Consider the following 13820-nt stretch of genomic DNA (forward strand, 5'->3'; position numbering starts at 1 on the left):
TTAGTCACAATTATTACTCATAAAAATGTTGAAAAGCCTCCAATGAATAGGAGCAACCGACTGTTCAAAAGTGTTTCTGAAATATCCGATCACCCCAGTCCTGTTCAGAATCAATCAGTCGTATTTATTGAGCACTTACATTGTGCAGAGCACTGTGCTGAGCACTTGGGAGAGTTGTCTGTCTCCCCCTTCTAGACTGTGAGCCCGTTGTTGGGTAGGGACCGTGTCTGTATGTTGCCAACTTGTACTTCCCAAGCACTTAGTACAGCGCTCTGCACACAGTAAGCGCTCAATAAATACGACTGAATGAATGAATGAATGCAGTCCCTGCCCACAACAAGTTTACAATCTCAAGGTGGAGATAGATACTAAAATCACGGGTATGTATGTAAGTGGAGGGGCGAAAGAGGCTCTAAATCCAAATGCAAGGGCAGTGCATAGGGCAGTGGGAGAAAAGGAAATGAGAGCTAAGTCAAGGAGGGCCTCTTGGAGGAAAAATGTGCTTTTAAAATAAGGTTTTGAAGATGGGGAGAGTCATCGTCTGTTGGATATGAAGAGGGTGGGTGTTCCATACCAGAGGCAATATGTGGGCAAGAGGTTGGCCGCGAGGAAGATGAGAAACTGATCTTATGCAGTGACATATTTACTGCTCTGGTACCTGGGAATGTCCATTAGCTTTACCCCTCTCTCAAAGGAAATTAATGGGCTAGGTAGGTTAGCTGCTGCTGCTAAATTTCCGCTTGGGTTTTTTTTTTTTTTTGCCCTTAAAACCGAAGCAGAATAAAGCTGTGAAAGTAATGGATTGGTACCTGTGGAACTTTATTTGTGTTCATAAATTACCCAAATTTGATCCTAGGTTTTTAAAACAATTATAAGGATTAAAACGTCATAATTTGTCTATTGATATATGGTTTATTTTACTAGGAACTATGTTTTTCACCAGAGACTTTGGTATTTATGGGGTTTTTTTGGTGTATCCAGATAATAAAATGTTGTGGTTATGTGGCAGATTTTCTGCTTTGAATGGAGGAAGGCCATCTTGAAAAGGTTAAAAAAAAACAACCAAAACCACCCCCCACCGAGATCCCAGTTAAGTTTAGGAAGGTCAACTGGCAAAGTGATGTTTTTTAGCTTTCTCTTACATTGGCTGTGCTCTTGTAAAGTCTAATTTGGAAGCTGTTCAACCTCAGTTGTTGATTGTCCAGGCTAGTTTATGCTACTACTTGTATTGAGGCCTGATTATTGTTTAGTATCTTGATTAATCATGTGAAAAGTGTCTCATAAACAAACATGTAATTAACCATTGTTACCAAAATAAAACGGACGTTATAAACTATCAACTGTTTCAATACTTGGAATATTTTTGTTTCGGGAATTCTCCCAACTGAGAAAGGAACTTCATTCTCTCAGGCTCTGATGTTATTATGTGATTGTAAATTAGGAAGTTTGGATGGCGCATTACCTCTTTCTGATAAATGGGAAATTTCACCTACATTCTGCAGATGTAAAGATTATTCCTTGCAGCCTCTTCGTTACCTTCAGTGCCTGACACTGTTTGCATTTCTCCTCTTGTTCGGAAATTCTGAGAATCACCTCATCCCTAATTGCCGTAAGCTGGGTTGGTTTACTCGTTTCAGAAGTGCCCGGATTATTAGGCAGTGGGAGAATCAGATTCATAAGGGATCAGTTTGTTTTTCAAAATATGTCAAGACAAATGCATTTTCAGCGGGTAGCGTCTATTGACTACCTACTTAGTGCAGAGCACTCTATTTAGTACTTGGGAAAGTGATAAGGGAGCCTCCCGCTGAAAGATGAGCTCAGGAAAACTTTGGGACTGAAAACCTGTACAGTGGAATTAATTATATTACCGGTGGTTAATCAGGACCTCACACGCTCTTGTCTTTGCCAAGCAAGTTCCTCCCGGGCTAATGGGCTCAGTAAGTGAATAGGCAGGAAGGGATAACCCAAATAATAATAATTATGGTATTTATTAAGTGCTTACTATGTGCCAGGTACTGTATTAAGCGCTAAAGTGCATCGTGGCTCAATCAATCAATCAATCAATCGTATTTATTGGGTGCTTACTGTGTGCAGAGCACTGTACTAAGCGCTTGGGACGTACAAGTTGGCAACATATAGAGCCAGTCCCTACCAAACATCATCATCATCATCATCATCAATCGTATTTATTGAGCGCTTACTATGTGCAGAGCACTGTACTAAGCGCTTGGGACGTACAAGTTGGCAACATATAGAGCCAGTCCCTACCAAACAGTGGGCTCACAGTCTAAAAGGGGGAGACAGAGAACAAAACCAAACATACTAACAAAATAAAATAAATAGAATAGATATGTACAAGTAAAATAAATAAATAAATAAGTGCTCAGTGGAAAGAGCCCGGGCTTTGGAGTCAGAGGTCATGGGATCAAATCCCAGCTCTGCCACTTGTCAGCTGTGTGACTTTGGGCAAGTCACTTCACTTCTCTGGGCCTCAGTTCCCTTATCTGTAAAATGGGGATGAAGACTGTGAGCCCCCCGTGGGACAACCTGATCACCTTGTATCTCCCCAGCGCTTAGAACAGTGCTTTGCACATAGTAAGCGCTTGACAAATACCATCATTATTATTATTATTATTGTTAAAGTGGATACAAGCAAATCGGGTTGGACGCAGTCCCTTGTCCCACGTGGGGCTCACAGTCTCGATCCCCATTTTACAGGTAAGGTAACTGAGGCACAGAGAAGTGACTTGCCCAAGGTCGCACAGCAGACAAGCGGCGGGGTCGGGATTAGAACCCATGACCTTTGGACTCCCAGGCCAGTGCTCTATAATAATAGACTGTGAGCCCACTGTTGGGTAGGGACCGTCTCTATATGTTGCCAACTTGTACTTCCCAAGCGCTTAGTACAGGGCTGTGCACACAGTAAGCGCTCAATAAATACAATTGATTGATTGGCATTTATTAAGTGCTTACTATGTGCAAAGCACTGTTCTAAGCGCTGGGGAGGATACAGGGTGATCAGGTTGTCCCACGGGGGGCTCACAATTTTAATCCCTATTTTACAGATGAGGTAACTGAGACCCAGAGAAGTTAAGCGACGTGCCCGAAGTCACACAGCTGACAGTTGGCGGAGCCGGGATTGGAACCCATGACTTCTGACTCCAAAGCCCGGGCTCTTTCCACTGAGCACTTTTTATTTATTTATTTTACTTGTAAATATCTATTCTACTTATTTTGTTAGTATGTTTGGTTTTGTTCTCTGTCTCCCCCTTTTAGACTGTGAGCCCACTGTTGGGTAGGGACTGTCTCTAGATGTTGCCAACTTGTACTTCCCAAGCGCTTAGTACAGTAAGCGCTCAATAAATATGATTGATTGATTGCTTGAGCCACGCCGCTTCTACACCATGGAGAAGGTGCTGTTTCTCCAGCAAGCGTCTCGGGGAAATTTACCGACGAATTTGATAACCATCGTCAGTGGGACTTCCTGAGCACTTGCTGGGTGCAGAGCACTGTACTGAGCACTTGGGAGAGTACAGTACAACCGAGTTGGCAGACACCTGCCCTGCCCACGGCGAGCTTACAGTCTGAATAAAAGAGCCAGTGCATCCTAGATCAGTTTGGTAGTTGCCAGGCTACCCATTTTGTTTGCGGCTGCAGTTTCCACTACCCACAGTAGCCAGCTATTTTCAGGATTCCTGCTTAGCCTGACTTATTGTGACTAATTTATTTTAAATCAGAAATCGTCACCCCTAATGGCATAACTCCAGCAGGCCCTCCCCTATTTGGGCCATGCTTCAGAATTTGAGGGGGTCTTGGAGGGGTACAGTAGAGGGAAGAAGCAATCCCTGCCCTCAAACAGTTTACAGTACAATAGGGGAAGATGAAATCCATGGGTAGAAATAAATGAAATCAGTTCGATTATTTTTACCGATCACTTTAATCCCGAGCTATGTATGGAGCAGCCTACCTGTTAGATGCAACAATTCAGAAATGTAGTAATGGAAAAATGGTTTGGATTTAGCTCCTTGACTTTTCTGAGGTTAGCACACATCACATTAGCAGCGCTTAGAACAGTGCTTTGCACATAGTAAACGCTTAATAAATACCATTAAAAAAAAAACAGTGGCTCAGGAGAAGTAGAAAATGACCAGAGGGAAGAAACGACCCAAATTATAATTTGGAAAAGTATCGGTGCATAATATTTTCCCTCCAAAATATATTTTCAACAGCCTTCTGTAGAGTTTGATTTTCTTTACCTGTAAAACGAAAGGGTGTTCGTATTTGTGGATGTACTAGCCTTTTAGGAAAACGTTTAGGAGTTGTTGTTTTTTTCCCAGAGGACAGATGGTGAGGTTGAAGTGTGAGGCAAGAGCTGGTTATAAATTAAAGTTATGTAGATGTGGGAATGGAATTTAAATTTTTCATTTTGAAAGCTTTTAAAAGGGCTGTTCCTTTATAAATGTATATGTTCTTATAGTGTGCTTTAGGGCAGGGCAGGAAAGCTTTTTGGGCGGAAGAGCCTAACAAAATAAAACCTTTTAGTAGGCGATGTACAAAGAGCCAATCATACAATTTAAACATATATATTAGCATAACTTCACTGGTAACCTAGCGGTCTTCGGCGACTCGCTACTCCTCCCATTTCGAGAGCCACGTTTGGTTCCAACGAGATCCGGATAATGTCGCCAACCCCTATTTCGGGAATTAGAAACCGGCTTTCAAAACCTGAATCCAACTGCTTTCTTTACCTCCGTTTTTTGAGGCTCCTATTTCGGGTCACGTTATTTGCAGTACACAATCCACAGGTGGTTTTGGTGCACAACTGCAGCGGGCACAATTGTCCAGTGGACCGTTTTTACCTGATATTTGACAGAAGAGTTGCAAGAATGATGCGGCAAGTGTGACATAGTCCGTATTTGCGTCATTATCAGGAGCATCAAAGTGCATTTCTCACTGTTGAGCGAGGGCTGGATGGTTATAAGGGGAGGGGGTGTATGGTGGGGAGGATGTGCACGTGCGTAACAACCTCCACTATCGCACTCTGGCAAACTCCTGCTGAAATTGTCACCTCCCAGCGCCTAGTGTGGGACCAGTGTGATGGGGACATGGAGGGACACACAATTAGAACCTCACCCAGCCAATGAATCAGTCAGTGGTATCTGAATATTTGCTGCGTGCAGAACAGTGTACTAAGCGCTTGGAAGAGTACAGTACAACAGAGTCGGTAGGCACGTTATCTGCTCACGATGAGCTAATGGTTTAGAGGGAGAGCCAGACATTACTACAAATAATGTAAGCAGCGTGTAAATAAGGGAAGCACTGTGGCTCAATGGAAATCAATCAATCAATCAATCGTATTTATTGAGCGCTTACTGTGTGCAGAGCACTGTACTAAGCGCTTGGGAAGTACAAGTTGGCAACACATAGAGACAGTCCCGACCCAACAGTGGGCTAAAAGGGGGAGGCAGAGAACAAAACCAACCATACTAACAAAATAAAATAAATAGAATAGATATGTACAAGTAAAATAGAGTAATAAATATGTACAAACATATTTATGTTTGTTATGTATGTTTATGGGAGTTAATGGGTTCTAATCCCAGCTCCGCCACTTGTCAGCTGTGTGACTTTGGGCAAGTCCCTTCTCTGGGCCCCAGTTCCCTCATCTGTAAAATGGGGATGAAGGCTGTGAGCCCCCCGTGGGACAACCTGATCACCTTGTATCCACCCCAGCGCTTAGAACAGTGCGTGGCATATAGTAAGCGCTTTAACAAGTACCAACATTATTATTATCAATAAATAAATTATGGATACATGCATAAATGCCGTGGGGCTGAGAGTGGGGTGATACCAAGTGCCCAGAGGGTACGGATTTAGGTGCGTAGATGACACAGAAGAGAGAGGGTCAGGGAAAGAGGGCTTAATTGGGGAAGGCTTTGAAGGTGGGGAGAGTAGTGGTCCGGCATATCTGGAAGGGGAGGGAAGGTGTGTGAAGATATGTTGCCAACTTGTACTTCCCAAGCGCTTAGTACAGTGCTCTGCACACAGTAAGCGCTCAATAAATACGATTGATTGGTTGATTGAAGGAGTGAATTGTGCAGGTTGGGCTGTACTAGATGAGCGAACTGTGAGGTAAGGTTGATGGGGAAGAGCTGATTGAGTGCTTGAAGGCCTGTGGTAAGGAGTTTCTGTTTGATGTGGAGGTGGATGGACAAACCCTGGAGGTTCTTGAGGAATGGGGAGATGTGGATTGAACAGAATGTTAGAAAAATGATCTGGACAGCAGAGTGAAGTATGGACTGGACAGCACTTATGTATAAAAATCACAGGACTTGTGTATCACAGTACTTATGTATATATCCGTAATTTATTTATGTAGACTAATATCTGTCTCCCCCCACTCAGACTCTGAGCTCATTATGGGTGGGGACCGTGTCTGTTGTTATTTTGTACTCTCCCAAGCACTTAGTATAGTGCATTGCACACAGTAAGCACTCAATAATGTGGTTGAATAAATGAATGAATGAGCAGGAGGCAGGGAGGTCAGCAGGGAGGCCATTGCAGTATACCTCAGTGCTTTGAAGAGTGCTTGGCACATAGTAAGCGCTTAACAAATATCATTATTATTATTATCAAGGCAGGATAATAATAATAATAATGGCATTTATTAAGCGCTTACTATGTGCAAAGCACTGTTCTAAGCGCTGGGGAGGATACAAGGTAATCAGGTTGTCCCAGGATAAGATAAGTGTTTGGATCACCGTGGTAGCAGGAAAGGTGAAGAGGAAAGGGTAGAGTTTAGTGGTATTATGAAGGTAGAACCAACAGAATTTGGTGATAGGGCAAATTTTAGACTGTGAGCCCACTGTTGGGTAGGGACTGTCTCTATATGTTGCCAACTTGTACTTCCCAAGCGCTTAGTACAGTGCTCTGCACACAGTAAGCGCTCAATAAATACGATTGATTGATTGATAGGTTGACTATGTGGTTGAATGAGAGCTGTCAAGGATAGCACCAAGATCACGGACTTACGAGATAGGGAGGATAGTCGTATCGTAGACAATGATGGGAAAGGCAGGGGTCGATCGGGTTTGGGTGGGAAGATGAGGCGTTCTTTGCCACCTTTCCCTTTCTACCTTCCCATTTTCAGCTTGTTAATGAGAGCCGGACCAAAGGGGTGAGGTTACAAACTAGGGAAGGAAAGAGGAGGGGCGGCGCGATGGCACTCATGGTAGCGGCATCCAAAGCTCTGTTACTAAAATGGAAGTTTAAACCAAGTAAAAGGGTAAGAGAGGTGAGGAGGGATTGGGGTGGCAGGGAAGAGGGGGGCCAACTTTGTGATATGTGTGGGACAGGAAAGCCATTAGGTGTAGGGGAGGGAGAGAGGTGGGAGGATGGGAGGACAGGGAGGGATTTAGTGTAATTTTGATTTACCTGTAGGGATTGACTGTCAAGTCAGTGCCAGTTTTGGAATGGAATCTATCGTACTGTATTTAAGTGTACGGCTAAACATACCCCATGATAGAACTACTTTTTCCAGGACCCTAACCTGATGGATATCATAGAGTATGTCTGTAGTTTAATCTTTTGAAAAATGTTTTTCAGCGCATATTGAAATTGAGGAAGTATTCCATAGCGTGGCTCAGTGGAAACAGCACAGGCTCAGGAGTCAGAGGGCATGGGTTCTTATCCCCGCTCTGCCACTTGTCAGCTGTGTAACTTGGGGCAGGTCGCCTAACTTCTCTGTGCCTCAGTTCCCTCATCTGTAAAATGGGGATTAAGATTGTGAGCCCCATGTGGGAGAACCTGATCACCTTGCATCTTGTTAAGCACTTACTATGTGCCAAGCACTGTTCTAAGCACTGGGGGGGATACAAGGTGATCAGGTTCTCCCACATGGGGCTCACAATCTTAATCCCCATTTTAATCCCCAGTGCTTAGAACAGTGCTTGGCACATAGTAAGTGCTTAACAAATATCATTATTATTATTTCTTTTGGGATCAAATTTCTACTCAACTTTCCATCTGGGGTCTAGTCAAATGATGTTTTCGCCAGATTAACAAGTACGCCTACCACTTACTGTCATACAAATTTATAATTAACATCGCTCTGTAAATCTTTGCGAGTAAAATATGAAAAGGAGTGCATTCAGAGAAGTGCTGTTATATACTAGACTTTTCAGAATCTGCAATACTATTTCTTATCATATAAAAAACTTGAGCATGCAATTCTTGTGATTCCTTCACCCCAGGTTCACAATCAATGTGCTGAGAGAGAGAATGTGAAAGAGAAAATAATTCAATCTTAATATTAAGGTGAGTTGAACAGTTTTTTTAAAAAAACATTTCCTTCATGGTCCACTTATTGCTTTATCAATCAATCCGGCAGGGAAAGTTTCTGCTAATTCCCTTGAATTGTACTCTCCCAAATGCTTAGAATAGTCCTCTCCTCATAGAGCTCAATAAATACCATTGATATGTAGTTATTGAGTGCTTACTGTGTGCAGAACACTGTGATAGGCGCTTGGGAGAGTACAATAAAACAGAGTTGGTAGACACGTTACCTGACCACAATCCAATTGTTAGTTACTGATTAGTGAGTTATCAACATGGTAGACTGGAGAAAACCTTATATTTTGTGAGAGACCTCCTTAGTTTTTCACTCTTCTTGATTTTAAGAATTTTCATCTTGAGAACACGTTCACAGTTCTCATTCATAATTATTACAAACCTTCCCTTTCAATTTCAAATGGGGCAAATGTATTCCAGTGATTCAAGACACTTTGACTTTTTCATTAATGTTCATCACGCCGATTACTTCTCAAAATGAGATTTTGAACCCTTACTGCAATGCGTAAGTTGGAATTGTTGTAGACTATCAAGGAATGACTTCTTTAAAAAGCAATAAGTTTTGGATGACTGTATTCATTCACATAATCTTTCTATAAATTTTTTCAACTAAATTTCTAATTTTGAAATAGAACTTAAAGGAATATGATTCACAAGTATGTTGAGAATTTTAAACGATATAGTTACCTCCAATACTACGTGTTTCATGTTTACAAATGGAATGTTCATTGAGATCATGCACAGGCAAGTTTTGACTAGAACTGTAGGTTCTTTAAAGATTTGTCAATACTAAGTTTCATTTCACATCACAAAACAATGCCCCGGCACGTTTTCCTTGGACTGTTTCCTTTAGTGGTTTTTATTTAATTGAAAGTCTTATGTTAAAATACCATGTTTTTTATGTCTTTACTTATAATTTCGTACTGTAATAGTTGACAGTATAGTCAACTACTATTTATCTCCAAATTTTCGTCTTGCTTTTATTGAGAATAATAATCATTATAGTACCTGTTAAGCTTTTACTATGTGCCATGGACTGTTCTAAGCACTGGGGTAGATACAAGTGAATCAGGTTGGACACAGTCCCTGTCCCACATGGGGCTCGGACTCTTATTCCCATTTTACAGATGAGGTAACGGAGGTACAAAGAAGTTAATCCATCAAGCAATCAATTGTATTTATTGAGCGCTTACTGTGTGCAGAGCACTGTACTAAGCGCTTGGGAAGTACAAGTCGGCAACACATAGAGACAGTCCCTACCCAACAGCGGTTTCATAGTCTAAAAGGGGGAGACAGAGAACAAAACCAAACATACTAACAAAATAAAATAAATAGAATAGATATGTACAAGTAAGATAAATAGAGTAATAAATATGTACAAACATATATACACAAGTTAAGTGACTTCCTCAAGGCCACACAGCAGACCTGGGATTAGAACCCAGGTCCTTCCGACTCTCAGGCCCTTGCTCTGTCCATTAGGCCACACTGAAAGTGTCAGCACGTAGAACAGTGCTTTGCACATAGTAAGCGCTTAACAAATACCATCAAAAAAAAAGTAATCATAAAATCATCCGAATTTGGAAAATGGTTAAATTGTATTACTTTAACTCAAGCATTTAAAAATTTGGCTTCCCCTCTACTAAGTCACATTTTTCTACCAGGTGTCACGTTATGGCTGAAATTTTGGGCCACGGCCGCTTTTATCCGTAAAAGCTGTTTTTCACTCCCTGGGCGAGCTCCGCATGTTTGGGCAGATGCTGGAGGTGGAAGAGTGATTTTTCAGAGCTGGGAGATACGTGAGGCTTTAGCGGGGCTGAGGCTAGATGGCCTGGGGGAGGTGATTGCTGGCAGGAGAGCCAGTGAGGCTTAAACCCAAGCCAAACGTAGTGTAAGAGGGAGATTGTTGTGGTCGGGGAACCTGCCTGCCAACTCTTAAATCATTATATCGTACTCTCCCAAGCACTCAGTACAGTGCCCTGCACACGGTAAGCGCTCAGTAAATACGATCGATCGATTGCAGGTCGCACACTGGCAATCCACTTGGCACAGTCACACCACCGTGGCTCTTTTCCTCAGTCACATCGATGTCTACTCAGATGAGTGCATTTCTAAGTATGCTTTGGGTGTGAACGTGACAGGTTGCGTGGATGTCTACTCAAATGAGTGCATTTCTAAATATGCTTTATCAGTCAATCAATCAATCGTATTTATGGAGCGCTTACTGTGTGCAGAGCACTGTACTAAGCACTTGGGAAGTACAAGTTGGCAGCATGTAGAGACGGTCCCTACACAACAGTGGGCTCACAGTCTTATGTGTGAACGTGACAGGTTGTGGATGCGAGTCTGGATATGAGGCTGAGAAGCAGCGTGGCTCAGTAGAAAGAGCACGCACTTAGGAGTCAGAGGTCATGGGTTCAAATCCCGGCTCCGCCAATTGTCAGCTGTGTGACTTTGGGCAAGTCACTTAACTTCTCTGTGCCTCAGCTACCTCATCTATAAAATGGGGGTGTAGACTGTGAGCCCCCCATGGGACAACCTGATCACCTTGTAATAATAATAATTGGCATTTGTTAAGCACTTACTATGTGCAAAGCACTGTTCTAAGTGCTGGGGAGGATACAGGGTGATCAGGTTGTCCCACGTGGGGCACACAGTCTTAATCCCCATTTTACAGATGAGGTAACTGAGGCCCAGAGAAGTTAAGTGACTTGCCCAGGATCACACAGCAGACATGGTGGAGTCGGGATTCGAACCCATGACCTCTGACTCCAAAGCCCGTGCTCTTTCCACTGAGCCACGCCGCTTAGAACAGTGTCTTGCACATAGTAAGTGCTTAATAAATGCCGTTATTATTATGGGAATATGAGAATGAAAGTGTTTTTTACTCAGTTTGGGAAGGAAGGCCCCGTGTGAGCATGAGTCTGGGCGTGTGGTGTGCGCCTGTTGGAATTTCAGGGCTGCCCAACGGAGAGGAAGTAAGGAAAACAAGGAAAGATTGAATCCTGGAGTCTGAAGGGATGTAGAGAGACTAGGTGGTCAAGCAGTAGTGGTAACACTTCAATCAATCAATCATATATATTGAGCGCTCACTGTGTGCAGAGCACTGTACTAAGCGCTTGGGAAGTACAAGTTGGCAACATATAGAGACAGTCCCTTGTATTTGTATTTATTGTGTTCAGTGCTCTACATTGAGCAGTTGGGAAGTGCCAAATGGGTGACACATTCCCTCTGGATGACAGTCCCTGCGTAAAACTGCTCCGATTAGCGCTTTGGCTGAGCAGGGTTGACGTGAGGATGCAGTACTAGAAACAAAGGGTTACATTTTTTACAATTTTCATATAAAAGTGTTCAGGAGGGTGGTTTTGAGAACAGGGTGGGAATGATCTGTAGGCCCCTCACACTTACCTCACCTGCAGTCAATTGTCCTGGGTTATGTATGTGTTCAATTTGGGTTTTGAAGAAGGTGCCTTTAAGGAATTAGGAACTGTTTTCAAGTGCGTGTTTGGGTAGAATTTGTTGGAAGAATTGCTTGGGGCATATGCATGCAGTGTCGGTCACAGCCTGGGTAATTCAGAGCAAGTTTTCTTAAAGTGGAGTTCTTCGAAAAGGCATGTTATTTCTCCAAGTTATTGAGGAAATGACTGTAACTCAAATACTCCTTTCAGCGAATGTAGAAACGCTTGCCTTCTATAGGAATTCTCCCCTTTTGTTAAAATGACAAATAACCAACAGTATTTTTAGTAAAATTCTATTTTTTTCCTTCATCGTGCTGTCCTCTCCCCTTTTTCTCCCCCCCCCCATTCTCTTTTCTGAGTGTTTTCAACCTCTGTAAAAATACTCTTTCCTCAAGTGAAGGGCAGATGAATTCAACGAGTGATGGAGCGAATTCAGCCTTCAAAGGCCTGTAATAAAGGCAGTTAGAAAGGAAGAGAGAAAGGGGTTACGGAATCAGTTCTGTCCCTAAAATGAGCACCTTTAAGAACCCATTCCAGAAGCGTGGCTCAGTGGAAAGAGCCCGGGCTTTGGAGTCGGAGGTCATGGGTTCAAATCCCGGCTCTGCCAATTGTCAGCTGTGTGACTTTGGGCAAGTCACTTCACTTCTCTGTGCCTGTTACCTCATCTGTAAAATGGGGATTAAGACTGTGAGCCCCCTGAGGGACAACCTGATCGCCTTGTAACTTCTCCAGCGCTTAGAACAGTGCTTTGCACATAGTAAGCGCTTAATAAATGCCATAAAAAAAATCATGTTCCATATTTTTATGGAGAATGTCACAATGCTGAAGACTCACTTGGGTTTGTTAAGATGAAAAATTACAAGTATAGATAATAGATTCTTGACAGTGACAACTAAAGTTTATTTCTGTTATATCTTATCACTGGTATCTGAGCACTAGCCCCTTAGTTCCAACTAGGGGTATTGTGACAAAAGCCACCTTTGGGGTAAAACCTGCTTTATCACTTTGTAGCATCAACAAATACTTATTAGCCGTGAGGGAAAAGTCCAGGATGATAGGTGCACTGTCCCAGGCTTGCCCCATGTACTCCAACACAGAATTAGGATCATGTCTATCAACTCTATTGTATCGTATTATTCCGAGCACTTGGTACAGTGCTCTGCACCTAGTAAAGACTCAGTAAATGCTGTTAATTGAATATTTAGAAAAATTAAATAAATGGAGTAGCCAAAGACAGCACCTGTAGCCCCACTGAGACCGTCGTCTAACACTGGGTTATCACATTTGTTGAGCTCGTCATGTTCAGTTCATCAGCTGACCCAACCTTTTGAGCAACTAATGGAGTTTGATGCAAGCTCTGCTTTTATTTTAATTTCAATCAATCAATCGTATTTATTGGCTTACTGTGTGCAGAGCACTGTACTAAGCGCTTGGGAAGTACAGGTTGATTCTCTGGGGAATATTACAATGTGTATTTTTAAAAATTAATACGTTTTGTTTTGAATTATAATTGATGGAAATACATTTATCTGCAGTGCATATGCAGCTGCAGTGCAGTGCGTTTAACTTTGTGTGAATCTGGGCATTCCAGGGGCCATCAATCAAACACTAATTATACTGTTTAGGAAATGCAGCTTGACTAATCAAGCTCCAAGGGAAGATTACTAATTGTTTTACCTCACAACACCAATTTCCCCTCCTAAGTTATGGAGAGTTTTCAAAGAAGCATTTCTCTGGATTTACCGCTTATTGTTCGGAGCTGATAATACTCCTAAAAATCAGTTTGCAAATATTCATTATATTCATATTCTAGCACTTTAAGCTCTTAGAAAGAAAAGTTAGAAAATTCTAGACTGTAAACTTCTTGTGGGCAGGGATCGTGACTTCCAACTCTATTGTATTATACTCTCTGAAGCGCTTAGTACAGTGCCTTGTACACCAGTACCCACTCAATAAGTAGCGTTGATTGAAAAATGAAATTCATCAAAGCTTTGTAATAATAATGATGACATT

The 13820-nt window shown here is 42.3% G+C and overlaps 1 protein-coding gene across 1 annotated transcript in view; it reads left to right on the forward strand.

Moving 5' to 3' along the window:
• Window positions 1-8252: 8252 nt before the first annotated feature.
• The window catches only part of MRTFB (myocardin related transcription factor B), a 224856-nt gene continuing 219288 nt past the window's right edge, over window positions 8253-13820 (forward strand). Inside the window, exon 1 of the mRNA XM_038763518.1 lies at window positions 8253-8316. The gene's annotated coding sequence lies outside the window, so the exon portion shown is untranslated. The remainder of the gene's footprint in view (window positions 8317-13820) is intronic.

This window comes from Tachyglossus aculeatus, chromosome 21, assembly GCF_015852505.1.
Source record: "Tachyglossus aculeatus isolate mTacAcu1 chromosome 21, mTacAcu1.pri, whole genome shotgun sequence".
Taxonomy (NCBI): Eukaryota; Metazoa; Chordata; class Mammalia; order Monotremata; family Tachyglossidae; genus Tachyglossus; species Tachyglossus aculeatus.